We start from the raw sequence: 27,612 nt of genomic DNA, 5'->3' as shown, positions 1-27,612 counted from the left end.
CATATGTACTAAATTATTTTTAAACATGTCCATTTCATTTCAGATTGAACCAAAGATGATGAATTTTAAACACATCTATAAACTCTTATATTTGGATCATTTACATGAAGTTATTTTTAATCATTAATACATTACAGGGCACCTGGATGGCTCAGTGAGTTGAGTCTGGCTCTTGATTTCTGCTCAGGTTATGATCTCAGGATGGTGGGATCCAGTCCTGTGTTGGGCTCCACTCTCAGGGGGGCATCTGCTTAAGATTCTCTCTCTCTCTCCCTCCGGCCTTGCCCTGCTCATACACACTTTTCTATAAATAAATAATTCATCTTAAAAAATGGAATCTGTAGACTTATATTAGCAAAATTATAATAAAGCAAAAGTTACTTTTTATAGGTTTACATTATTCCAAATTGATGGATCAGGCATACATGAAACATTCATTTTCAGAGAAAGAACTAAGATAGGAAAAACAGAATTCTTTTTGCAGCTCTTAATGCAAGGAGGTGGTTGGTGTCATGAGGAAGCCCAGAGGTTCTGGAGCCAGACTGCATTCCACCCACTGACAGGAGGTATGACCTTGGATACTTAAACTCCCTGAGCTTCAGTTTCCTCATCTGCAGAATGGCTTAGGTGGTTGATAGTACCCTTTTTGTAGGGTTTTTGTAATAAGCATTTAATGAATTCATACTTGTAAAAATATTTTGGAAAGTGGCAAGCATTTAGCTGGCAATCATCAAATGTAAGCTCTTACTAATCTTGAAAACAAATTTCCTCACTCTCTATTTAGTCCTACTTTCTACTTTCTAGATTGTTGCTATGGACAGTTTCTGAGTCTTACTTCTGTCAATTTTATGGACTTCGGAACATTGAAGGAAATGGTTACAAATGAGCAAATTGCTAGCAATTAAATTCTGAATCACTCATGGGGAAAATGTAGAAGTATCCTGATAACGTTGGACACTAGAACTTGCCTTTCAGGTTAGACACATTTAAGTTTGTTAGCTACAAGTTGAGGGTCAGGAATACCTAGGCTCCACATTCTTTACAATTTTAAATCTATTTCATTAATCTTCATTCTGAATAGTCAGTAGCAAATCAATAATTCACTCTGAACAGGAATAAGTAAATTACTAGTCTTTCAGTGCATGGTATAAAGGTCCAGAATATATTGTAATAATTTCTACATCGAAAGTTATGTGAGAGAAAGCTACCAAGCAAAGTGTGATTATAATTAGGCATAATAATGATAATTCCCTGCTGCAACATTTGACCCTTACAGCACAGTGAGAAGAAGGCAGCACCTCTGGAAACAGAAGATCATCTTACTCTTCCATCTGAGATTTGTAAATTAAGGCTGCTCATCACCACTCTTGAATTATAATCTGAATTTCCCTTAAAAATCTGCCCTTAGTTTTAAAATCATTCTGCTGATGGGAAGGCCAGAGAGAAATGCTTCATCTTCAACATTTTACTTATCCTTCTCAAAAATAGTTTTATGATTTACATTTTTCATCCCATTTGAGGTAGGGAGCTGGCAGGAGAAGAATAGATATAGTGCTGGGTATTTGTTTGTCCGGGCCCTACCAGACCCACAGAGCTCTTGTGACTTGGCCATATGCCCAAGTAGATCCTAAATATAGCTCTCACTAACCTGTGATACTTGGAGTTCTTGTGTTCTTGGAATTGCCCATGGTTGGACAGACTTCCTAGGCTCAGTAAAAACTATGGGAGAAATGCCACATTATGGTCTAAGCGCCTAAAGTCAGACTGGACCAGATCCCACTCACCTTTACTTCTAGAAGTGAACTATTGTGCAACTCTAATCAAGGAAATCCAAACTCATGGTGCTCTTGGGGGGCCAGTAGAGTATGGCTTCTTTGGTGAATAAATGGAAACATATAGAGCTTTGCAATTAAAACTAATGTTGGATATTCTCAGGAAATATTGGTTATTTCCAATATTTATTTATAGCCTCCCATCTAAGGAATTGGAGTTCTCTAAGTCCTGATTTGGTGCAGATAATGAGTGCATAGTTAGGATTTATTAAATGATGGATGTGTTACAGATATTTCAAGGTTATTACTATCATTGATGACCAGTTTGGCAAAATGGGTTCTTTGTTGATTTAAGAACTAAAATTGTATCACATCTTTGAAAATTTTTTGTCCTTCCTTGCTGTAAAAATATTTGAGGAAAGTCTTATCCTATTTCAGTTACTTTGTATTTCCACAGCTCTGACTGACTTTAGTGCCAATCTGGACCCTAGTAACAAAAATCATATATTTAATGTCTTGAATGAGAAATGAACAGATATGAAGTAATTTTCTTTTATAACTTAATCACATAATTCAGCTTGCTTCATATTGTTTGTTAACAAAGTGTGACAATTTATGTATTAAAGATAAAAATTTATAATAAGAAACTGCCCACATACTTTACTTGAAGGGTAATTACCCTTCATATACTCCATAATTCACCAGCTTTGATGAAGGTGGCAGTGAGTTATGATGGTCTTTACCTTGTCAGAAGGACTTTAATAACTTCATCATGCCACTGGTGTCTTAAAATTATGGATTGTATGCAAGGCATAATAACTCTCTTTCTTTTTGATAGAAACTACATTTCTCTTCTCAAGTGGTCAGTAATTCACAGGAATTCAAAAATGGCTTTGTATCTCTAGATTATATTTCCATTCACAATAGTGATGAAGTGCCTTACTTATATTTTCATAAATCTAAAAACCACTCACATATTAATGTGAGTATAATTCTTGCATATTAATTTTTAAAATATTTTTTTATATATAGTGGAATCCTTTTATAACACCACTGAAGACTGGATAGTAATATTTGTATTATTGGCCAACTGTGTTACATCTGTTTTTTTTTTTTTTTTTGGTGGTATGAAATGAAATATAGTGTTGAGGGAGAGTCATAGTTTGATCTGAAACATACACTACTTTGTTCTTGCTCCATCTGGATACTGGAATTCTTCCTGTTAATTAACTATTAGCTTAAAATTGTGAGCATTTTGGTGGTATTATTAAAATATGTATGTGTTATTTGGAAGTGGGAGATGAGACTGTTAATAGTTGAAGGGGAATGTGTCAGCTACAAGAACAGAATGGCTTGGTGGCTAAGTGTGCTGATAGTTGACTCTGAAAGGCAGAGGATCCAAGGTGTGGGGAAATAAGAAGGGTATTTATGGGCGACATCACCAAAGTGATGCATTTTGCTACAGAAAAGTTGGCTAACACTGGTATTACCAGGAGATTTACCTTTAAGTCCTAAGTGTGAAAAGCACTTTTATTTTTAGTTTGTGTTTTTAAAGTATACAATGTAAGACAACAAAATAGCTATTTTTGCCGTTAAAAATTCAGTATAGAGGGGTGCTTGGGTGGCTCAGTCCGCTAAGTGTCTGACTTCGTCTCAGCTCAGGTCTTGATCTCACAATCTTAGGGAGATCAGGCCCAGTGTGGAGCCTACTTTAAAAAAAAAAAAAAATTCTGTCTAGAAACCAAATTTGATGATACTGATTTTTTTTTTTTTTTAATTGATAAATAGGGACATTTGGGTGGCTCAGTTGGTTAAGCCTCTGACCCTTGTTTCAGCTCAGGTCATGATCTCAGGATCTTACAGCCCTTCCTGCCGCTCCCTCCTCAGGGTGGAGTCTGTTTGAAATTCTTTCCCCTGCCTCTCCTTCCCCTTTTGCTCCTCCCCCTGCATGTTCTCTCTCTCTCTCTCTCAAATAAAAATCTTTTTTAAAAAATCAAAAGATATGTTTATTGCAAGTTGGAATTTCTGAAAGCAAAATTTATCTAGCAATTCCACTTCTGTGTATATTCTCAAAAGATTAGAAATCAGGGACTTGAATACATATTTGTACACTGGTGTGCTTAGCAGCATTATTCACAATAGCCAAAAGGTGGAAGTAAACCGAATATCCATTGATGGATGAATGGATAAAGTGAGATATGCAATGCATATTACTCAGTGTTAAGAAAGAAATGAAATTCTGAGACATGCTAACATGGATTAACATTGAAGACAGCTAACCGAAAGAAGCCAGACATAAAAGGACAAATAACTGTATGATTTCACTTAGATGAGGTACTTAGGTAGTCAAATTCATAGAAACAGAAAATAGAATAGTAGTTGCCAAGGGCTGGGTGGAATGGGGGCAGAGAATGGATAATAATTGTTTAATGATACAGAATTTTGGTTTGGGAAGAAGAAAAAGTTCTGGAGATGGATAGTAGTGATGGTTGCACAATAATGTGAATGTATTCAGTGCGACTGAACCATACATCTGAAATTGGCGAAAAGGTAAATTTTGTTACACATATTTTACTATAATAACAAAAGCAAAACTTACTAAAATGGTTATCATAAAGTAATAACACAGTTCCAGTTAGAGAATAAACTAACAATAAATGTTTAAGGGTTAGCTAATTATTCATATTCATAAATATTCAGTAGTCATTATTAGACTGAATTTGGGGAAGTAAACTCTGTCTTTTATATGATCTAGGGAATGATTTGCTCATACTTAAAAATATTTTCTTTCAGTACTTGGCAAGATTCATGGGACATGGAAGATTTTCAGTAAATATTTGTTGATGGATATTTGTTTATTCAGGAAATTATAGTCGTATCTTCATGTGCAAAATAATCAGCATAACTGTTACTTGTAAAGCCTACTTATAAGCTCAGTGAACAGATAGAAAATATAGCCTTTAAAATCTAGACAATAAAAAATGGAGTGTACAAAATACTAGGTTCTGGGGACTAATGTATGTTAGTTATTATAAAATATGCCATGAATTTTTGTTGTTGATATTAAAAACAGTATTATTATCTTGCTGAATGGAGAGTTCTCTGCCTGAAAGACTGCCTCTAGGATCGATAGTGCTATTATCTTCATTTTATAGATGTGCAAAGATCACTGTGGGTCCTGAAGCCATTTTGGTGCTTCTTTTACTAAGACAATAGCTTCATTTAAGCCTGTGGTTCTTATGAGGGTGATTTGATTATTTTCCTGGGAAGGAAGCTAAGTGGTAGTACAGGAAACCTATCTAAATAGTGCGGTATTGGGTTATAGGACACTGCATCGTATGGCTGCTTTTGCCAGGTAGAGAGTGATACCACCCTTTTCATTTCTGTGGGCAAAGAGTCGATTTTAGTCTTTTACAGGAACATTTTTTTCATCATTCTGAACAGTATTATTCTAGTTAACAGAAACTATCACATACATAGGAACTTAAGAGTTTTATTTTTCTGAGTAATTATGTTCCCCCCTCCATTGTTTCTTGAATTACATTAATTCATTAGGGAGCATTGGCAAATCCAAAAAAAAAAAAAAAAAAGAAAGAAAAAAGCACAAAGGTGACAATATTTTTTAAATTACCCATATTTTACCATTCAAAGATAAACAGGGATGCTGTTTGTTTGCATGTCAACAATTCTGTACTGTGCATATGCGCACGCACGAACAGAGATTCAACACTGGGAGACATAAAATTAGGATTGTAATGATCACTCTGTTTTATGTAACCTGCAATTTTTTTCCATTGAGCATTGGATAGTGAGCACTTTCTCATGTCACTAACTTTTATTGTACAGCTTCTTTCCAAGTAACCACATTGCCTTTTATATTATGCTTATACCAATTCTCTGTTAACTGGCTTTTAGAATATTACTTTTTTTGTTGTTGATGTTATTATAAATGGCACTATGATGGAAATACTTGGATTAATCTTTTGCCTATTTCAATTTCTTTTCAAAAAATAAATTCCTAGAAGTAAATTAAGTAAAGACGTATGAACATTTTAAAAGGCGTTTGATCTGATACGCCAAATCGTTCTTCAGAAAGATTACTGGTTTATACTTCCCTAACACTCTATATGAGAACAGCCATTGCCCATCCTGGAATTGGTTTTGTGTTTTGTTTTGTTTTGTTTTTAACTGCCAATTAGAGAAGAATCATAATCATTTATTTTGATTTTCATTGGTGACTTGAGCATTTTTTATATGATTTGAGCATATATTTTTCTCCATGTTGTGGTTAATCCTATGTGTTCCTCTTTTCTATTAATAAGACTTATTTATGTATATAAGACATTAACCCAATTTTTCTCTAGTGGATTTTTCTGTTTTCAACACTTTGCCAAGTGTTAACAAGGAAAAAAATAAATTAAAAAAAAATCCCTTTAGATAGACTACTTAACTTTGAGTTTTGTTTCTGGATGCAAGATAGAAGTGGTGAATTCCTTTCCTTCAACCCCAGATGAGAAAAACTTCCCCTGTCAATTAGTTGTAAAGCCTTCAGTCTTAAAATAACCAGATAGCTTCAGATAGTTTGTCTCTGAAGGGCTTTGTCTCTGGGAAAGGGTTTTATCTAGGTGCTAGGAATTTCTTGAAGGAAAGTGCAGCTACAATGAACATTTCCATTTGGGTATGCTCCATTACACCAAGTATTGCTGAAACACAACAGCAGTTGGCATTTTTGCTGGGTAATATGCAAACATTGAGGGAAGGTGTAGTCATGCTAATAAGAAAGATAATAATTTGACTTGCACAGAATCATGTTTCTTCCAACAGAGCGTTTAAACAATGCTCTGACTCTTTTTTCCATGAAGGAGATTAAAGCTACTTATTATTTGGGGGGTATAATTTATATTTAAACATGATATGTATGGAATTTAAGAAATTCATTTCAGATATATGAAAGTTAACATTGGTATGTGTATACACACGTGCACACACGCACACATGGGTTTGTGTGTATGTCGGAGAGGATCCAGGGTGACAAAAGTAATGCCAGAATCATAATGTTGAGAAAAATATGAAAGGTAAATCAAATCTTTATTGTCATAAATTGCTCTCCAATCCAGTAATGATAAAGTGCATGTGAAAAGACTATAAGGTTACTTTGAAAAAAATATTTACCAGCTTTCAGGAAATGAATGTGTTTGCATAAAACGCACTTGGCAATTACGTAAGTTTTTTTCTTTATCTGCTTATCAAACAGTTGACTGTTAAGGTCTCTTTGGTTGTGTTGGGGCACTTGATGTGCAGGCTCTTAAGCTTTCAAAAACATGATACATGAGCACCTACTTCCTGCTGACTGGCATTATGAAGAGTTAGACTAGGGGCAGTGTAATAACCTACTTTGATGGCAAATTACATTTTTGTAATTAGAAATCAATTGTATTTTTTCTCAGATATTTCTCAGATATTCTAGTTAGTGAGCATATAGTGTAATACTGATTTTAGAAGTAGAATTACATGATCCATCACTCAGTGCTCAACATAACAAGTGCCTTCCTTAATACTCATCACCCACTGAGCCCATCCCCACCCACCTTCCCTCTAGCAGCCTCGCTTTGTTTAGTTAGTTAAGAGTCCGTTTACTTCCCTCTTTTTTTTCCCCTTCTATATTCATCTATTTTGTTTCTTAAATTCGACATATGAGTGAAATCATATGGTATTTGTCTTTCTCTGACTTATTTTGCTTAGCAAAGTACACTCTAGCTCCATTCATGTCGTTGCAAATGGCAAGATTTCATTCTTTTTGATGGCTGAGTATATATATATATATATATATATACATATATATATATATATATATATACACACACACCATGTCTTCTTTCTTCATTCATCAGTTGATGGACATTTGGGCTCTTTCCGTAATTTGACCATTGCTGATAAAGCTGCTTATAAACATCAGGGTGCATGTGCCCCTTCAAATCAGTATTTTTGTATCCTTTGGGTAAATACCCAGTAGTGCAATTGATGGATTATAGAATAGTTCTATTTTTAACTTTTGGGAAGCCTCCATACTGTTGAACCTGTTTGCATTCCAACCAGTAGTGAAAGGGGGTTCCCCTTTCTCCACATCCTTGCCAACATCTATTGTTTCCTGTGTTGTTAATTTTAGCCATTTGACAGGTGAGAGGTGATACCTCGCAGGGTTTTCATTTGTATTTCCCTGATGATGAATGATGTTGAGCATCTTTTCATGTGTCTTTTGGCCATTTGGATATTTTTGGGAAAATGTGTATTATTCATGTCTTCTGCCCATTTCTTAACTGGATTATTTTGGGGGGTTGACTATTGAGTTTGGTAAGTTCTTTATAGATTTTGTATACTTTATCAGGTATACCATTTGCTGAAATCTCTTCTAAATACATCAGAGGTAGGGGCACCTGCATGGCTTGGTTGGTTAAGTGTCCAACTCTTGATTTTGGCTCAGGTCATGATTTCAGGATCATGAAATAGAGCTTCATGTCAGGCTCTGCACTCAGGAAGGAGTCTGCTTGAGATTCTCTCTCCTTCTGCCACCTCCACCCTATTCTTGCTCTTTCTCTGAAAATTAATAAATAAATCTAAAAAATATAAGTACATTAGAGGTACTCTCTACTTAAAGGAGCCCTGCAAACAATAATTTTGTCAAGTGAAGAATTTGTAATATCTAATTACCATTGGTTTAACCTTCTTGCGAATCAGAGTGTAGCTTCACAGTTTATGAGGTTTATGGTAGTCTTAATTTGATCATGAACAGGAAAAAGTATTTTCTATAGCCATCTTAGAGAAAGAAAGTAAAATGGAAGTCGCAGGTAGTAAGTAAGTTAGTAGTGCTGCCAAGTGGAGTTTAATGTTAATCAAGTAATACAGAAATAATTTAATTTCTCTTAAAAAAATCTGCCCTTTGCCATCATGGTTGGTTAGGTCATCTTGGTCCTCATAAGAGCAGAATACAATTCTTTTCATTCTACACTCAAATAATGTTTTAATTTGACTTTTTCCTTTATAGATTATGTAAGATAACTTCTGTGAGTTTGTGAATTTTTGTAGAACACCTGATTCTTTTATTTTTTTAAAGATTTTATTTATTTATTCATGAGAGATGCAGAAAGAGAGGCAGAGACACAGGCAGAGGAGAAGCAGCCTCCCTCTGGGGAGCCCGATGTAGGACTTGATCCCAGGACCCTGGGATCACGACCTAAGCCAAAGGCATATATGCTCAACCACTGAGCCACCCAGGCACCCCGATTCTTTGCTTTTAAAATTCTTAGAGGAAACACCTAAATTATGTCTGAAGTATCTAGGCTTTTTCATTTTTTTTTTTAAAGATTTTATTTATTTATTCATGAGAGACTCAGAGGGAGAGAAGGAGAGAGAGAGAGAGAGAGAGAGGCAGAGGCACAGGCAGAGGGAGAAGCAGGCTCCATGCAGGGAGCCCGATACGGGACTTGATCCCGGGTCTCTAGGATCACGCCCTGGGCTGACGGCGGTGCTAAACCATTGAGCCCCTGGGGCTGCCCCTACTTTTTCATTTTTAATATTTAAGTCAAAATCTTTTTGTACGTGGAAATTTTTAAAAATCTGAAATTACTGCAAAATCTTCAAAACAGTTGTTGCTGGTTCAATGCAGTATTTTAAACATATTATATATATATATAATATATTTAAGTAGATTAAGTATAGTAAATACTGATTTTATTTTAAAGGTCAGATTCAGTGATAGAGTAATATCTTTTCTCATTTGAACTAATAAAAGATTTTTAAACATTTTGGAAATATTAAATGTGTTAATTATAGCAACACTTTTATCCTAGACTTATATACAAAATAAATTCATGAATTTTGTAAATTGATCACAGAGTAGATTATTTTTTACATTAAGAATTAAAAACTTAAAAAAAAGAATTAAAAACAAATTCAGCAGTATGTGAAACATATTGACTATATGTCGTTGTATTTACCTGAGACTTCCTAGTTTACCAAATTAAATGCAAATTTCTTTCTTTTTAAAAAATTTATTAAATATCCTCATTCACTGATTTCTTTATTGAGGAATTTTAAATAAAATTTATTACTTATCTAACACTTTTGAATTTATAACATCCTCAAAATGGTTTAATTTATCCTTGGCCAGTTAGTCCTTCAGACTCTTAACTTTCTTTTTTATAAGGCTGGTTTAAAAGACCGTTTAAACATGTTTTACTGTTACTGGTTATATTCTATTTCTGATATATTGAGGGTCATGAGGACTGCCTATGATCAACAGATCCCATGAAGATGGGAGTGGAGACAGGATACTCACCTTAATAAAGGCCAGGAATGACCCCCACCTGAAGCAGAGGTGCGATTTGGCAGGTGGAAATGACTATTTTCCTGGAATGAGTTGACAGAGGTAGGTTCTTAACTAATTTGGATATATTTTCAACCAACTAAACGGAGGAATTCTTAAATCCAGGATTGAGCAAAGCATTACAAGCATTTTATAAGAAGTGATTAGATTAGGGGGATTTTTCTGTCCTACTTAACGTCAGAGAGAAGATATTAGTATTATTACATTAGCAGATTCTTCTTAATTTGTAGTACTTCCAATGGAAACTTGACCTAAAAATTTGACTTTTGTAGAAAACTGAAGACATTTTTGATTAAATGCGAAATTTAGTGAAATTTACAATTATTTAGTCCAGTTATTCCCCACCAAAGAATTATTATATAAATTAATAAATTATTAAAGATAAAGATAATCAGCTTAAAAAATACATATCAATTGAACGTGTAAAGTGTAACCATGAAAATACTGATGTTGAGTTTTTGCTTAATAACCATGTGCTTCCAAATCTGACACCATTTTTCACGAGAGGCCCAGGTTCACATTTCCACTGTGTTAATTCTTGTAGGTCCTGTGACTCTTCACAAAATTAAACAGACGTCAGCCAGTTCCTCAAACAGGGAAAAATAAAAGAATAAAAAAGTGGTTAGAAAGGAAGAGGAGTTACATCGCCTGATAGGTTTTCCCTTTCCTCTCTTTACCGCCCTCTTTCTCTGCACATCCTTCCATCGAACTCAATACTTCACTATTGAAATTGTTGTGGCAGCCAAGTGAGACAAGAAAAAAATTGTCCAACTGCTGCTTGACCCCCAAGTACTAGCGACACTCAGTTTTTTGACTACCACTGAGAGTTTAAAAGTGCTTATCAGAGCAACTCTTTACTGCCTTAATTTGCCTGTACAGATTGCTGTTAGTGCTGCGACTCTGCTTCTTATCAAGGCTTGCTAGCTAATTTCCTTGTTTATTAGCTAAGTTATTTTCTTAATGGCTACCCTTTTGACAAAAAGAAATCTTAGCTGCTCTGCCAAGAAAAACTGAATTAAAAAAAAGAAACAGAAAAGAAAAACTGAATTTAAAAACTCCTGGTGACAGGGATAAGGAACATCTGTATTCACGCTGCTGCTGTGTTGTTGGTATGGGGGAAAATCTGGTGATTGACCTTGATTCTTGACTGAAGTCAGAAAAATATGCATAATTTGGCCTTTATCCATAAACCAAATAGCAACAGTCTCCAGTTAAAGCAGGAAGTCAGCTTCCTTTGTTTTGGGCGTGGAAAACAGAATCTTTTCCGACCTTATTATCAGACGGTTTAAGGAATTTTTTCCTGAAATATTTTTAGAATCTTCATTTTGACAGAAGCATTTTTGTTTGAGTTCATGTTTTACTAACAAGGAGGTATCTTGTTTATATTTGAAGATTTAGAGCCCTCCAATGTTGTGTTTGAAGGATAATTTTTTTAATTTTTTTTATTATGAAATAATAAAAGAAAATCCAAATACGTAGTGGCACCAACAAAATCTCTCATGATCTGATGATAGCTTTTGGATTAGGGCCCCTGGAAGGGACACTGGGCATATATATATTTGGGAACCAGTTTAAGTTTTCTTACAAACAAATTTAGCATGGCTCTCGTCAATGAGGGTAAGACCACTGGAGCTGAGATCTCCATAGCTGACAGCCTGGGGACCCCACTGACCCTCCAAGGTTGCCCTTGATCCATCTTCAGCACCAGGTTTATCGGTGAACGTATAGGACTCTTGGAAACTCATCTCTGCCTCTATAGCTTGTGAATCTGACACGATACCAAAATGTGCATTTGCCCATCAGATGTCATCTCCGAGCTTGAGCGGTGAGTTTGGGTGTTTGCAGCCCACACAGTAGAAATCCATCTTTAAGCAAGACGAGAAAAGGTGAGCTTCCTAGGGTTTAAGGAGAAGTCATCTTGCCCTTGCAAACTGGATTACAATTCTGTTGCCTCTTTATATTGTTTATTAAGCACGCCGCAGTCAGTAAGATTAGAGAGGATAGCAAACAGAAAGAAACAAAATCAAGAAAAAGAAGACGCCTTTGTTTCTATTCCATCCTTTCTTTTGACTGGCCTTGACTTGGGCATCCTTCGTTTTCTTTCCTGTGCTTGCCCATTGCATCGGGACTTAACATTTTATAAAATGAGGGTCAGTTTCCCTCATTGAAATGTAGCCATCTGCTGCCTGCATAACTACGAGCCAATTGCGTCACCTCTTTGTGCCTTGATTTCCTTACTTGTGAAATACTGATAGGATATCACCTACATCCATAAAGCCGTTGTGGGGATTAAGTGCATTAAGATTGTGTCACGCATTTAGCTTCGTACCTGGATGTACAAAGTGCCATGTAAACAGTCATCTAATAATTGCTGATAGAATCTATGAATAGATTAATGATAGCAAGCCATATACTTCATTGCCAAGTTTCAAAATGTTACACGAGGCAGGGTTGTGAATTCTTTATGTGCAGTGGCACAGAGGCTGGTGTTTTGCTTCTTTTATTTCAATAGATTTGTAGAATGTCTTCTTGATACAAACGGTTGGTTGGGTTAGTCCCCAGAAGACTACCGAATGGCGAGAGATAATGTCCTAGGAATCCCAGGCATCGTATTGAGTCTGTCACTTTTATTGGAAGAGAAGACAGCAGTGGCCACTGTGTCGAGCTAGTTGGTTATTTTATGTTTTCATTTATGTACTCATTTCCCTCATAGTAGACATGATGCTTTCATTACCTAATGTGAATATTCTAAATTATATGACCCTTATTAAATCTTATTTTGAAATTAACTTCTGGCATGGTGAGTATATTTCTTTTTAAGGCATCACATTTTTTGAACACTTAGAATCTAACTTTACTCATTTTACACTGAGAATATTGTATGCAAAATAATCTTGAAGGACATTTTATTTCCTAGTATGTATTTTCAGCAGGTGGCTAATGGCTTTTGACCTGCTCTAGCAGCATACAGAACTGAATGTCAGATAGAATATTTTTTAAAGGCTGCATTTTCATCTTGCATAATGAGCACAGGAATTCTTCTTAAGATAATCTTGCATATATATTTTTCCAGGTAGTTATTGATAGAGATGTGTCAGTTTGATAGGAAGGAGAAAATTGTAATGTTACAACATTTAGGTTTAACATTATTTACATCTGTTCACATTGGTAAACAGAAGTATCTTAATAAATAATACCAGGTCTAACATATTTACATGTCAAAAGCCATTTAAAGTTCATGGTATCGGCCTTCCACTTTTCCCATATCTTTGAACCATTGTGAAAAAAAATCACATATTTTAGTCCAATCGCTTCCCTTTTTTAGTAATTTACATTTTCTCTTGAAATTTATGCAGGATATTCCATGGCCTATTTTCACACAGCCTTTGAGAATTATACATATTAAATAACAATTCTCAATTTTCATGTGAAAATAGACCACGACATATACTATATAAATGATACAGATTGCTCAGGACCCTAGGATTAGCAATTTTAGATCATGGTCAATGTTAGTCTCAGTTTAAGTGGGAGCATAAGTTTTGATACAACCATAGTCTTTGCAGTCATTTGCCACGTAGTTTGTATGTTGAGTGACACTCTGATTTAAACTTTGTTGAATTTTTGATATGAAGTTGTACATGCAGCTTGATTAATGCCCAGACTGGCTTGTGGAGTGGTGACCCGGGAAATGACAACATAAAGAGTTCTCTTTCCTGTATGAGCGTATTGGGGTTGGCATTTTGCCCCTGAACGGTGTGTTGAGGGAGGAATATTGTTTGTGTGCTTTGCATTTAAGCCTTAATTTCGGAGGCTGAGTTCTAATCTTATTTATTCCCTCAGGTAATTACTGGTTTTTCAGGATGCAAAAGAAGTATATCATTGGATTTTTTTTTTCCAAAGGGTTAAACTTGTATTGTAGATGTCGGTTCTTTACATTTAGGCATTAAAAATTCTCACACATCAAAGTAGCTCCTGATTCTCATCTGTGGCTAGAGAGTTAATCATCTTTCAGTAGTGCTTTGAAGTTGGCTTTTCTTCTTCTCCTTTTTTTTTCCCCCCTTAACCCAGCATGGGATCATGAATAAAACCAACCACTCTGTTAGGTATAGTGCGTTATTGCTTTTGCCTGTGGCTCTTGCTAATAAAAATTCAAATTCTGGTTAGTTTGCTGGAATCAAATCAATGTGGTATATGCGGCATACTTTTTTCCTCTTAGGAAACCCTCTCACAGAAAATAGGTGTGTGTGCGGGGGAAGCATGGTAGTGAAGAGAAAAGATAAGGCAATTCAGGGTTAAATATACTTATTCTCACTTTTCTGCCTATGTTGTGGTTAGTCTGTAACCCATATCAGAGTTTTTACTGCCTGGTGCCCTAGAATCCTTAAAATTAAAATTCCCATAACTTAGCAGTAAAATTCCTAAAAATTTCTATTCTTCAGTCAAAGTGCACAGATCTGCTTTTGTGTGTGAGGATTTGGACAGTATCAGTAGCAGTGACTTAATTTGATAATGTGTGTAGAGGGGCTTTTACATGTAATCAGATGAGAAGCCATCACCTGAAGAATAGGGTAAGTGATGAATAGGTAGGTGATTCCTAAAAGAACTTGGAATCCTGACAGGTGCTAAAATCAAGTCATTTTGCTTATAAAATTACCTAATAACTGAATCAAATGGGATTTGCTATCTTTACAACTAGGATGTTTTCCACGAACATGGACGTGGAAAAGAATTGTGCCTAGATGATTCCTTCAGAACGTGACACGTGAATTTAGAAACCAGCGAACATGCCCGAACCACAGAGATGATTGAACAAGACTTTCCATCCTGGAGCCAGATGTACTAAGCTCAGTTGGAAAGACCCTTAAAGTGCAGTTAGGGGAATACAAATAAGGAGCTTATTTAGCAAATTTACATGTATATGTTACCGTGGGTAGGAGCATGGTCTCAAGAGTTAGAGATGCCCAGATTTTCTCGGTTTTGACTTTGAAGGCTGATCACTTTGGGCAAACAAATTATTCTCTCTGAGCCTCAGGTTTCGTAACTATAAAATGGAAATAGTTATGGTGTCTAATTTATATCATTATAAGAAAAAAGTACCCAAATTTAAAAATTTAAATAAAACTTACAGTGAACAAAAAGTGCCAATTTTTCAGAGCCTTGGAAATATGCTACCATTTATGTATTTTGCATATATTGGAACACATTGTTGTACAGGCTCATACTTGGCCTCAGAAGCCTGCTCAACACGGAATGCCAGGAAGCTCCTACTATTTTGTAGAAGCTGGCAGTCAATGTAAAGTATATTCATTCTTCCTAAATTAATCCCATCCTACCAGTCCCCTCTCTTTCTGTTTTGCTGACAGTCTCCCTAATGCAAATGTCAATTCAGTTGCTTAAAAAGTGGGAAGAGAGAGATTAGTTATCCATAATCTAATGTTCAGGCACCATGCTGGGTGTTAAGTAGGTGTTTCCCATTTGTGTTAAGTAGGTGATTCCCAAATTTACGTTTCCAGCTCTGTCCTTTGCCCCAAGCTCCACTCATGAGTTCATTTATTACTGGGCTCCTTCACTTAATTGTCTGACGTGTATCTAAACTGACTGCTCACTGCTCACTGTCCTCCAGCCACGTTGGGGCTACTTTGTCTTCTTCGAACATTATAAGCTCGTTTCTGTCTCAGGACCTTTGTTCCTCCTGTTCTCGAGGCCTGGAAGCCTCTGTCCATTTATTTGATGCATCTTGCTTCTTCTCCTGATTTGAACATTGTTTCTTTGGAGGTTGAGGTTTCTCTGAGAAGTGTGTCCTTAAGTCATCCTCCCATCCAGTCAGTTTCTTGTCTCATCGTCCTGTAAGTTTCTTCAGAGCCCCTTTTCATGTGTATAAAATTATATTACTTATATAATTTTTTATTGTTTTATCTCCCAACCCAGATGCACGCTTCCTGAGAGCAGTGGCCTTGTAGGCGTTGTTTAGCACTGTATTCTCACTACCTAAAACTGAGACTGGTTCATGGAAGTGCTCTCAGCAACTTTCAGAGGTAGGAATGTTCTTTCCTTAATTGATAGATAACAAAAGTGAGGCCCAGGGAGGATAGGGTGAAAAGTTTGCCCAAGATCACAGGGAATGGGAGTGACAGAGCTGGGATTCAGACAAATGGTGTGCTCTAAGAAGCTGTCCAACAATGAATGCCTCCCTTTTCACCCCTGAAGGTCAGGGGCATTAATGGGAGGGAGGGGGTTCTTCTGAGTTCTTGGACTGTCCTTCAAGTCTCTAGGTCACAGTCCTTGTTCCTACGGCATTTTTAGGCAAGACCTGGTCCTGATCGCTATACTCTAGTATCCCTGGCTGACCTCTTCCCTTTTCCTTCTCAACTCAGTACCCAAGACATGCATGATTAATATTTCACAAGAATGCATTCAACCCCTTCCTGCTTGGGAAGAACAATGAAACACTGGATTTTAAAGAAGCTCCCAAAGGGCTCCCATTGATTGTTTTGAATTTTCCATCTGGTGTGGGTAGATAGAATTTTCCACTTGATGTGGGTCTTCCTTTTTTCATAAATGCTATTTTCTAAACATTTATTACCTGACAGTGGCATTGTTACAGCTATAGTTTTTTGTGTGTGAGTTTGTGTTAATAGCACCGCTGATGCTTTGGTTGTCCTTGCCTCCTACTGACCAGACGGGAATAGTTCCGCTGCTGTCCTTTTTCCTGCCCCATCCTCTACCCCGCCCTGTGCAAAAATGTGGTGCCAAAGCTGGACTATTTAGTTTGTTTTTAGCCAGAAATGCTGTAGAATCAGGCAGGCAGTCTTATAATGTAGATAGATAGGTATATCATTAAAATGTATAAATCTGTTTCAGCTTTAGGGGTAAAAAAGAAGGAAAAAGAAAACCATGGTAGTTGATTAAAAAAGGATAGCCCACGGTATAATAAGTCACACCCAGCAAATTATAGAGGACAAAGTTACTGGTGCTTTTCATTCTAGGGCATCTGGTGTGCGGCTGCATTTGACCTTTTAGAAGCTATTGATATCATTTGGGAACTGCCTGTAAACCTGCCTAAATCAGTTAAACAGAAGGAATCTTAGCATTGTGGAACTGACCAGTTGATTAATTTAAATCCAAACACACAGTCCTGCCTGGTTGCCCTTTGCAAGACCCTTGCACAAAAGGATTTCATTCAGGAGCGTTATAACCCACATCCTGCCATCAGACCCTTTCAGCTCTGTTGGTCTTCTTAGGCTGCAGGCAGCGTCTTTAACCCCTCTTAGGCTCCCTTTTATTTCATGAAAACAATATCTGTGCTGTGATTCATACAAATGCTCTACATTTCCTTCAAAGTTCTTTATTTGTATCCTAGGGAAAAGGTAATTTAAAGTTCCACTAATTGAGAGCCTAAAATGGGAATTTATTTTAAACTGGCTTCTTTAGAAGAAGTCTATTAGAACTTAATCCAGTGCTTCCTCCGGGAATTATAATCAAAATTAGAATCATGAAATGTTGAAATAACTTTTTGGTATTAAAGTAAGCCATCATCCATAATTCCTTTGACTTTTAGATTCAAAACATTGAAGGCTTTATAATCTGTGTTTGGCTTTGGGAAAACAGTAATTGACTCTTGAGTGAGTTCAGAGGTAGTATAAAGATCTAGTCCGGGATCTTTAAATGGAAGCAAAATTAAAATTATTTCTGAGCAAAACTTTGAATAATTTCAGCCTGTTACATGAACTGAGAAAAGTATCCCCATATTGGGCACTCCGCTGGGCTTGGTTGCCAAAGAGGGCCAATATTTGTGTGGGGGAGAAAAATGAAAAACCTGCTACGGAATGCTTCATAGCACATAGGATGTTAGCCTGGGAAAGACCAGCACCCTCATTTTAGACACCAAAAAAACTATGCCCCCTCCCCCCATCCCCCACTTGGTTATTCAAGCTCTTAAACTGGCGTTGGTTCCTTTCTGCTTCCTCATGACCGAATTACAGCGCTTTTCTGGAATACAAAGGAAGCCTTTCAGAGTTGGTGGTATCATCTGATTCTCTGTGGTTTTGTTCATTGTCATTAATTTTAATAACCACTTTTTATCGAGTATTTGTGATGTCTATGCCCTATCTCTGTCTTCATAACTACAGTGTGAAGTGGTACTATTGTTCTTCCCCTTTTGAAAATGAGGAACTGATGTTTAGCACAGTCCGGGTCTTGCCCAGAGTATGAGCTACTCTGAGGAGGTGGGGTGAAGCAGGAGCAGAAGCCTCTCTGGTGGCAGCCAGATACCAAGAAGAGAACAAGACGTGTTTCTCCCAAGCCTCATAGGTTGACTTGAGAATATTATGGTCATATGAATGACTGTGCCATGGGTCATTGGTAGAAGAGAAAAATTAAGGCCATTTTGACCTGAATTCCTCAGAAACAGTGGATTCACAGAAAGGGAAGATGATGGCACCTCCTTTCTGGCTGCCATGAGAAGCCGTGGGTGTCCAGGTGAGGGACATGCTGGGGAATCAGGGAACCTGGAGACTGTGTGACACAGGAGAACTCCTGCTGTCCTTTTTGAGCTTCTGCTTTTTATTTTCATTTCTAAAAGTGAAATTCCAATTTCTCCTTTACTAGCTTGTTTCAAAAATTCAGTGATATAATTTAATCATAAACACTCAGGAAAATGAATAAAATTAGGACATAATAATTTTTTTGTTCATTTATCCCGGAAGCATTTATTGATTGAATGCCAAATGCAAGGTACAGTGCTGTAAAGAGAATAAGAAGCAAATGTAGACGTTGTCTCTACCTTTCGGAAGATTCCATGGAGCAGGAAAATAAGATACATGCTAATAATTTGGGCCACCGAATGTTTTAAATGTAGTTAGTAAGGTAGAGGACACTGGTATTTCTGAGGAAGAACCCATGCCAGGTGGAAGGGGTTTGTGGAGGACTGGTAGGGTTTAGGTTGATAGGAGAGACGGGAGGAGTGGTGTTGGGAGGGGGAGGATTAGGGAGGTAGGTCATGGGATTTAAGGAGGAGGAGGGAGAGGAGAGGGTAAGAGCAGAGGCCTGCAGGAGGGAAAGGACGAGGGCATATTAGTGTATGAGATTGTCTTATTGGCTCCATGTAGCTCAAGGAGGTAAGCAAAAAAAATTTTTGTTTTGTTTTGGGGTTTTTTTTTTTGGCAAAAAAGGGTTTATTTCGGAGCTGTGAAATCTGCACTTGATTCAGTGGCTCACAGGGGAGCCTTTTAGGATTTTGGATTTTTTTTGTGGTATCATAGTAAGAAAATGTTTTGTGATGACTCATGAAGGACAAAGTGATGCGTAGAATGATTAAAAGAGTGAGCAAGACGCTGCAGTCAGGGAGACCAGAGACCACAGCATTTTGGGATGACTGATGCAGAAGACTGAGCTAGGGGAGCATCTCTGGAACAAAAAGGGGGTAGATCACTGAAATTTGGCCACTTATTGGATTTGGAAGTTCTTGTGATACTTTTTTTTTTTTTTAAATTAAATCAGTGTGAATTTGTTTTAATGAACAAATTTAAACCCAAATGCTAATAAAATCCCATATGCCACTGCCATTTTTCATTGTTTTTTGTACTTACATTATGCTTAACTGGAATTAGGAAAAGTGTTGGGTTAAGACCAGAGGAGGCAAGAGTGTTGCTCATCTGGGCTAGGGAGAAATTTAATGTAAATTATGAGGCAAAGCTGATTTAGGATTAAGAACCTTTCTCCTTATCATCAGAAAAGTGACTTAGGGGGAGGAGGTAGACTGGCACAATAGCCGACTATCAAGGCTCTAGAAATCCTGGCCAAATAGCCCCTCAGAAGTGGCACTTTGACTCCTGTTTGCTTCCGAATCTGTACTTGCCAACCCGAATTTACTTTAGTTTAAGAAACAAGGTAAGCCCAGGGCCTTGTTGAACCCTAAAAACTTCAAGGATTCAGGTGGTTGTGTGGGGATTAGATGAGATTGATAATCCTTTGTAGTCAAGCGGTGACTTCTCTGGGAAAGATGCTGTTTTTCTTATGAAAGAGTATTTTTCTTCTAACTTCGGTTGTCTTTCAGTTTGAGAAATTAGACTATTGTTTGGATATCTGAAGCCTTGGGATCTACTGGGGAATAAGTGGATCTTCTGAAGTTTGAGAGTGTACAGTTATCTAGCAAGACTACATCAGAGCTTGGTGGAGTGGTGTTATTGGTTGGTTTCTTCCCCCTCCTCAAGGTGCTGTGCTGCTTACCTCGCAGGCCCTCTCTGTGCCATCCTTAGGGATCAAAGGAAGAGGTGGCAATTTTTGTACAAAGTCATCAATTTAGGAGGGAGTTTATGGTCTTCTCTAAGAGGTGGTGCGACTGCACTGATCACAAAATGTATTGGAGTGGCAAGAGGAAATAGAACACTGATGAGCATGTGATTTATAGATTCAGGGGAGAACAAAACTCCATGTAGCTCAGCATTAGGGAGTGGAGGCTGGGGAGCTCAGGCTTCTTTTCTCTAAAGCAGGGATCTTTAACAGGACTCATAATCTGGCCACCTGGGGCCATTTGTCTCGTCACACTTGGCTCCTGTTCCTGTTGGTGGTCTTCCATATTCCGCTTAGCCCTTTGGTCAGAGATCTCTTGGTTTGGCCTTATTTTTTGAATAGGCTCTTTGTTCAACTGTACCTTTACAAAAAAGAAAAAAAAAGTAATAAATTAGCTTTACTGTGGAACTATTCCTTTATGACTGTCACATCTCTGCAAGAGTCCTACGCCTTTTCGCTTTTGTGTGTGTTGTCCAGATAACCTTTATTTGCTTTTCCCATCCTAATTCTGTTTAGACAGGTGGATCATCTCCCTTCTGAGCATTGTTTAAAACAACCTTAAAGTAATCTGGCTAGACTGTTGGGATGTAGTTCACTGAAGTGGTCACTGGTCTTCTCTGAGAACAAGGAAACCAGAATGGCAAGTTCAGGCACATTGAGATGAATTCCCATTTTTTTTTAATTTTTATTTATTTATGATAGTCACACAGAGAGAGAGAAAGAGGCAGAGACACAGGCAGAGGGAGAAGCAGGCTCCATGCACCGGGAGCCCGATGTGGGATTCGATCCTGGGTCTCCAGGATCGCGCCCTGGGCCAAAGGCAGGCGCCAAACCGCTGCGCCACCCAGGGATCCCTGAATTCCCATTTTTTGACTTAAAATAGTAGTTCATATCCATGGTTAAGAAAAAAATCTTAAAAAAAAGGAAAAAATCTTTTAGAAGTATTAAAATTATAATATAAAATAAAAATTGGAGTACTCTCTCAGTCTGCAGTTGGGTGTGTATCTTCCAGACATTTTTCAGTGCATATTAAGGCACATAAACAAATTTATTTTAAAATTTGAATCCTATATAATACGTATACACTCTATATTATCACGTATAACGTGTATACACGTTGCATATATACTTATATTCTCATGTTTATAAAATGTGCATATTTTTCCTCTCCCAACTGAGGGTCTTGGGAAGAACACATGAGAGGGAAGGCATAATTCCATTTCGTTGGAAAGCTTTTACCTTTTACCAAAGTGAAGGTACCCTGAATTTTGTGTTTTTGTGAGGGCTGACTGTTTTTCCCTCATGAATGTCCCTCACCTTTGCAGTAGTGGAGAGTCCAACATGTCAGTTATGTTAAATTCTCCACAGTTTTTTTTTTCCAGACTGCAAGCTGGTGTTGCTGTATCCTATTTTGCAATTTTTGTAAGCAGTACCATCGTTACACGTTTGTACACTGTTTACTCACAAGGGAAACATTAAAAGGCAGGCCTATAGCTTCATCTAAATTGAAACAGAGATAATAATAGTTTCTTTGAAATAGCTTAGATCTAAGTATACTGTACAGAATGACAACCTTCATTTTTTATTGTGTTATGAATATCTTAAAGAGGATCCGCCAAATTCCTTGCTTATCTTTACAATTACAGTATTTGCACTAGAAAAATTAGACCACGGTGTGGTTTAAAAAACATGTCAATCCAATATTCATGGAGAAGAAAACAATGGTTTTTACAGCACAGATGAAAAATTATATACTTATTAGAGCATCACAGCTGATCGGATAAGCGTGGTATATCATCACAGACTCAGTCTGATGCTGAAGCATTGTTCTTGGAAGCAATGACTGGAAACCTGGTATTTTTGAAAGGGGTGGTATTCCTATGAACGTGGGTGACAGACGCAGGGGAGGACATATAGTTCAGAGGGGGGATTTCAATTGTGTGTAGTTTTAGGGGTTGTTAGAAGTAGAAGTAATTCCACTTGTGATAGAAGAGACTTCATCATCAAAAAGACCGTGTGGCAGCAAGACAGCAGATTTCTTCTGATTTTTATCTGGCTGTCATAATTAGGCATTTCGCTGGAGGTGTTTGCTGGGTAAGTGCTGTATTGGCTGGGCTTTACTGGAGCTTGGAGATAGATGCAGCGGGCAGCTGCTGCCTCCTGGAGAAGTAGATGGAATCCGTTTTCATTGTCATCAGTCCCCTGACCTCCGAAGGCACAGATGTGAGCTTTCTTGCTTTCTTTTCAAAGGGAATCAAGTATTCCTCCTCAAGGAGGAGGTTCGTAATGCCATAATATTACTGCTTGTTAAAGGAGAAGAGCCCTCTCTGAACACTGACACTGTTGCTACCTGGGAGCATCCTGTACTGACCTGTGACTTTGTCAGAGCTTCGGCTGTGAGAGGAATATTGCTGATGGAATCATGTAATGACGCTTGTCATTAAAAAGTCACATCGCAATGGAAAGATTCAGAATTCATTCAGTCCCCTTGCTGTGTGTCACACTCTGGTGACTTTGGTGACAACCTTCACTTCCTACTTAGCAAATCCAAGCCTGGTAGCTGGAGCCCCAGGAAGTTGTCAAAGCAATTAAAGGCTTCTGTCTCCCAGCACATTGCTTGGTTACCATAGTATCCTCTTCTTCCAAGTCTCTCCTGATGATGTCAGTATGCATACAGGGGTTGTTCAGAGCATCTACGTGGGGATGATTCACCCCGCAATAAAGCCCCTCTTCCCCGTTGCTCGGTTTCCAGCTCAGTTTCAGACGTCCCTAGAAAGGGGAGGTAAGTGCCTTGTTTCGCATATCAGAGAATTACCAAATGCCTCTGTTATTTTGTTTTAGGTGTATGAATGGTTTCTTCTTTCTAAGATACACTAATAACTGAAATCCTAGTGCATGGGAGCACTGCATCCCATTACCTAGAAAATAGACTTACAGTTTGTACCTAAAGTGTGTGTAAGTGTGTGTGTGTGTGTGTGTGTGTGTCTGTCTGTCTGTATGCGTGTGAGACAGGCTTATAAAAATAACTGTGAATGCACAATGTAATGCCTGCTACTTTCCTTGGTAAGCAGCATTAGCAAACACAGTAGAGCTTTTTATTTCAAATTATTTGAAATATATAAAATCCTTAAAATATTTTGACAAGTGTCACAGGACAAATGGGGCTTTTTTTTTAATGTGCAAATTAGATATTTTTTATTGATACTTTATATGTTTCATCCAGTGTAAATATTAACATTTTAAAGGTCAAGATGACATGGGCAGATGTTAGAAAAGAGCTCCAAGCTACGTGGAGAATTTGCATGTTAGAGAAATTAAAACTTAGATTATAATAGGACAAGGATTCAGTTACAGGGAGATGTATGAAGTTTAAAGTATATAAATAACTGTCATTTCATACTTATTTTGTACTTTTAATGCTTTTCAAAATATCTCACAATTTGCTCCCATTATTGTGATAAATGAAATTAGTGCTTTATAAAAGTTTTCTTTTGGGATCCCTGGATGGCTCAGCAGTTTAGTGCCTGCCTTTGGCCCAGGGCGTGATCCTGGGGTCCCGGGATCAAATCCCACATCGTGCTTCCTGCACGGAGCCTGCTTCTCCCTCTGCCTGTGTCTCTGCCTCTCTGTGTCTCTCATGAATAAATAAAATTTAAAAATCTTTTTTAAAAAGTTTTCTTTTAATACATATTCATGCTTCTTAAAGATGAGCAAGCTGAGTTCAGCTTTATGACAAGAATACTTTAGAACCACTTACAAACATACACATAGAAGATCCATGAACAGATATTTCCTTTTTAAAGTTAGTTTTCTATCTCAATTCTTTTACTACAGTATGCCTCATCAGTAGACAGTAATGATGAGGCCCACAAGCCAGGTTTCTCCCTAGCAGCCTGCTTCTCAGTCTTGCTGCAATAGGAGAGTGCTGCCCATATGACCATATTAATCTTGCATTTATTTCCTCTTCTGGATTCCCACCCGACTGCTTGAGTGTGTCTATGCAGAACATGCTGCTGTGTATAAATGAAGTTGGTAGGTGAGGGCAGTTTCTAATTAATTCATTAATGGATAGGTTTGCAAGAGAAGAAAAGATTAAGGGTAGAGTGGATGGAGTAGGGAATCCCATCCCTCCCCCCACCCAGTTTTTAAGTAGCTGAACCTTTATTGTGTGTGGAGGTAAATATCTGGCTCTTTTGAGATGTGGGTAGATGGTTTAGTCTGTCCATTTCTAGAGAGACCATTAAAAGTGGCATTTTTTTTCTTGTATTTTTGGAGTCTTCTGGAATATACCCTCCTTTGTTTTAGTGGGAAACTTAATGGAATGGTGATACTCTTCACTCACCTTTCTACAGAGAATCAGTAAGAAATACAGTTGTGAGAGAGTGTAAAAAAAAAGATTAAAAAATTTAAATTTAGTTACTTGTATGTGAAGAATATGTCTTTTTTAAAAATATTTTATTTATTTGTTCATGAGAGACACAGAGAGAGAGAGAGGCAGAGACACAGGCAGAGGGAGAAGCAGGCTCCATGCAGGGAGCCCGACGTGGGACTCGATCCCGGGACCCCAGGATCACACCCTGGGCTGAAGGCAGGCGCTAAACCACTGAGCCACCCGGGCTGCCGAAGAACATCTGTCTTAAATATCATAAGTGCTTATTTGTGAGTTTCTTTCTACTCTGAAAATATGCTAAGATACTTTGACTTTTAATTACCCTATGTTTAGAATACTTAATCCTATTTACGTGTTTGAAAATTTGCTAGTTAATTGCTATCAAAAAAAGTTCCTGGAAAGTAGAGATACTATGATATACTTACATATTAATATGTATATTACATATTACCTAATCACATTACTATATAATGTGACTTAGATTATGGTAGGTTAAATATTAAAAAGAATTAAGTCAGTGTAAACAGTTTCCATACTTTTGAAAATCCTTTTATTGAAACACTTTTAAAATGCTTGTGTTGGAAAGAAAACTGCTGTATTCGAGGCTATGTTCCATCACATTCTTGCACCTTGTTATATTAACGTTTTGGATGATATAATTTAATCTATTGAGTAGCTAACTCTGCATAATTAAAAAAATACTTCTGTATATTTTAACCCTCAAGATATCCATGAAAATATTCTCCTGCTGACTTAACTGATGCAGGTGGCAGTTTATGTAGGGGGGGACTGTAAAGATTACAGTTTCTTTCATGCCGGAGTCAAGAAGGACTTCTAAGCAGTTTTAAGCACAGAGATTTTAAAAATTGGCTTAGGGGAGCTTTCATTTTGCTCTCATGTCGTAATAAGAATGTTTTAAGTCTTACAGATACTTAAACTTGTGCCTGCTTGAAATATGGAAATTGCAATTCTGTAGAGTTGACCAGTAGGAACCGATGAAACATGGCAGAGAAAGCATCACTTTGGTTCTCACTAGAAAGACTACAAGCTAGATCAAGACAGCGTCCACAAGAATTAGAGGAAGCCGTATGGAGAACATAGACCTGGAAGTGAACATTTTTTCTGGTGAGAGGAAAGAGGCTCCGCTTGCGAGGGATTGGCTAAGGGCTTTGCCCAGCTCTCTTTGGGTCCTGGCCAAGCTGGGCATGGAGCCTGGACCCTCACACCTTCACAGGCCCCTTTGCATTTTCACGGCAGCCTACTCCCTAGTTGGAGCGGAGTGCTTTTCCCTTTTTTTTTTTTTTTTGGTATCTTTTTTTTTTTTATTGGAGTTCGATTTGCCAACATAAAGCATAATGAGTGCTTTTTCCTAATCAACCTTTCAGTTTACTTTCCTCCTACAACAGGAAGGATTAAAACAATCCAACAGCTAGAAAGTGTATTAGTTTTCATTTGTTGCTGTAATACATGACTGCAAACTCGGTGGCTTAATGAATAGGGAGTCAGTGTTTTGTAGCTCTGTTGGTTAGAAGTCTCTTGACCTCTTGGCACAGGTCTCCGTGGACCACAGGGTCAAAGTGTCAGGAGGGCTACGTTCCTTTCTGGAGGAACAGCGTAGAGCCCATTTCCCTGTCTTTTCCATCTTCCAGGCTGCCCTGTACTCCTCGGCCCATGGCCTCTTTCCTTCCTCTTTACAGCTAGCAGGTGCTGACTGAGGAGGCCTCGTGCAGCCCTCTCTGGCTCTCTGCTACCGAGAAAGATTCTCCACTTTTCAAGAACTCAGTTTTTATAACCCAGGACAGTCCTATAACCCATTTTAAGGTCCTTAACCTTAATCGCACCTGCAAAGTCCTTTCTGTCATGTAGAGCAACATATCCACAGGTTCTGGGGATTAGGAAAGAGGCATCTTAGAGACCATTATTCTACCCACCAAAGAAAGATGACAAAATGCCAGGCTGGTTTTATCAACATTACATTCACAAGTCAGACTATATATATATATATATATATATATATATATATATATATATTTATTTTTTTTTTTAGATTTTATTTATTTATTCATGAGAGACACACAGAGAGAGGCAGAGACATAGACAGAGGAAGAAGCAGGCTCCCTGCAGGAAGCCCGATGTGGGACTCGATCCCAGGACCCGGGATCATGACCTGAGCCCAAGGCAGACGCTCAGCCAACCACTGAACCACCCAGGTCCCCCCACAAATCAGATATTTTTACCGAGACCTGGAAGTTAAACTGGTGATTGCCAACAAACCCTATGAAATTTTGACCTAATTTGGTGCGTGCAGCCAGCCCCTTGCATAATTAATCAGGGAAAAAGAGATGAGAAAGAAATGTTTCACCAACTCAAACATTTAAAAAACTCCAAGGTACAGATGTGAGCCTTATAAAGTGACAGTATTCTCAGTTTAATATTTTTAGTGAGAGGCTCACGTCAAATGAAGTTAATTAAACAAAGCTGATTTGGGAATGTGAAAATTCCATTAGTTAACTCGTTTGTGAATCAGCCTGGGTTTCCTTAGAAACTGAAGAGACCCAGAGGTGAGCACTAGTAACCCTGAGGTTTGAATAACACTATCATTCATCGATCTGGCCTGAAGCCATCTCCATCAAAAGACCCAGCCGTGAATCTGGAGCGTGCGTGGTTTCCTAGGAAAGGCACAATGTTAGCATCATCAATAACACTAGGCTTGAGGTCAACAGCTGCAAAGATACTTTCTTTTCTTGTTAACCTCTTGTCTTTATCACAGATTT

The 27,612-nt window shown here is 37.7% G+C and overlaps 1 protein-coding gene across 14 annotated transcripts in view; it reads left to right on the top strand.

Annotated features, from left to right (window-relative positions):
• PAM (peptidylglycine alpha-amidating monooxygenase) overlaps positions 1-27,612 on the top strand; it is a 274,617-nt gene that overhangs the window by 30,461 nt on the left and 216,544 nt on the right. The window contains exon 2 of one of the 14 annotated variants that reach the window (XM_041752521.1): positions 16,087-16,193. The exons of the other annotated variants lie outside the window; for them this stretch is intronic. The gene's annotated coding sequence lies outside the window, so the exon portion shown is untranslated. The remainder of the gene's footprint in view (positions 1-16,086; positions 16,194-27,612) is intronic. 14 annotated transcript variants of the gene reach the window in all.

The sequence above is a fragment of the Vulpes lagopus genome, chromosome 4, assembly GCF_018345385.1.
Source record: "Vulpes lagopus strain Blue_001 chromosome 4, ASM1834538v1, whole genome shotgun sequence".
In the NCBI taxonomy this organism is placed as follows: Eukaryota; Metazoa; Chordata; class Mammalia; order Carnivora; family Canidae; genus Vulpes; species Vulpes lagopus.
The sequence above is the reverse complement of the archived record's forward strand: the minus strand, read 5'-3'. Positions and strand labels throughout refer to the sequence as shown.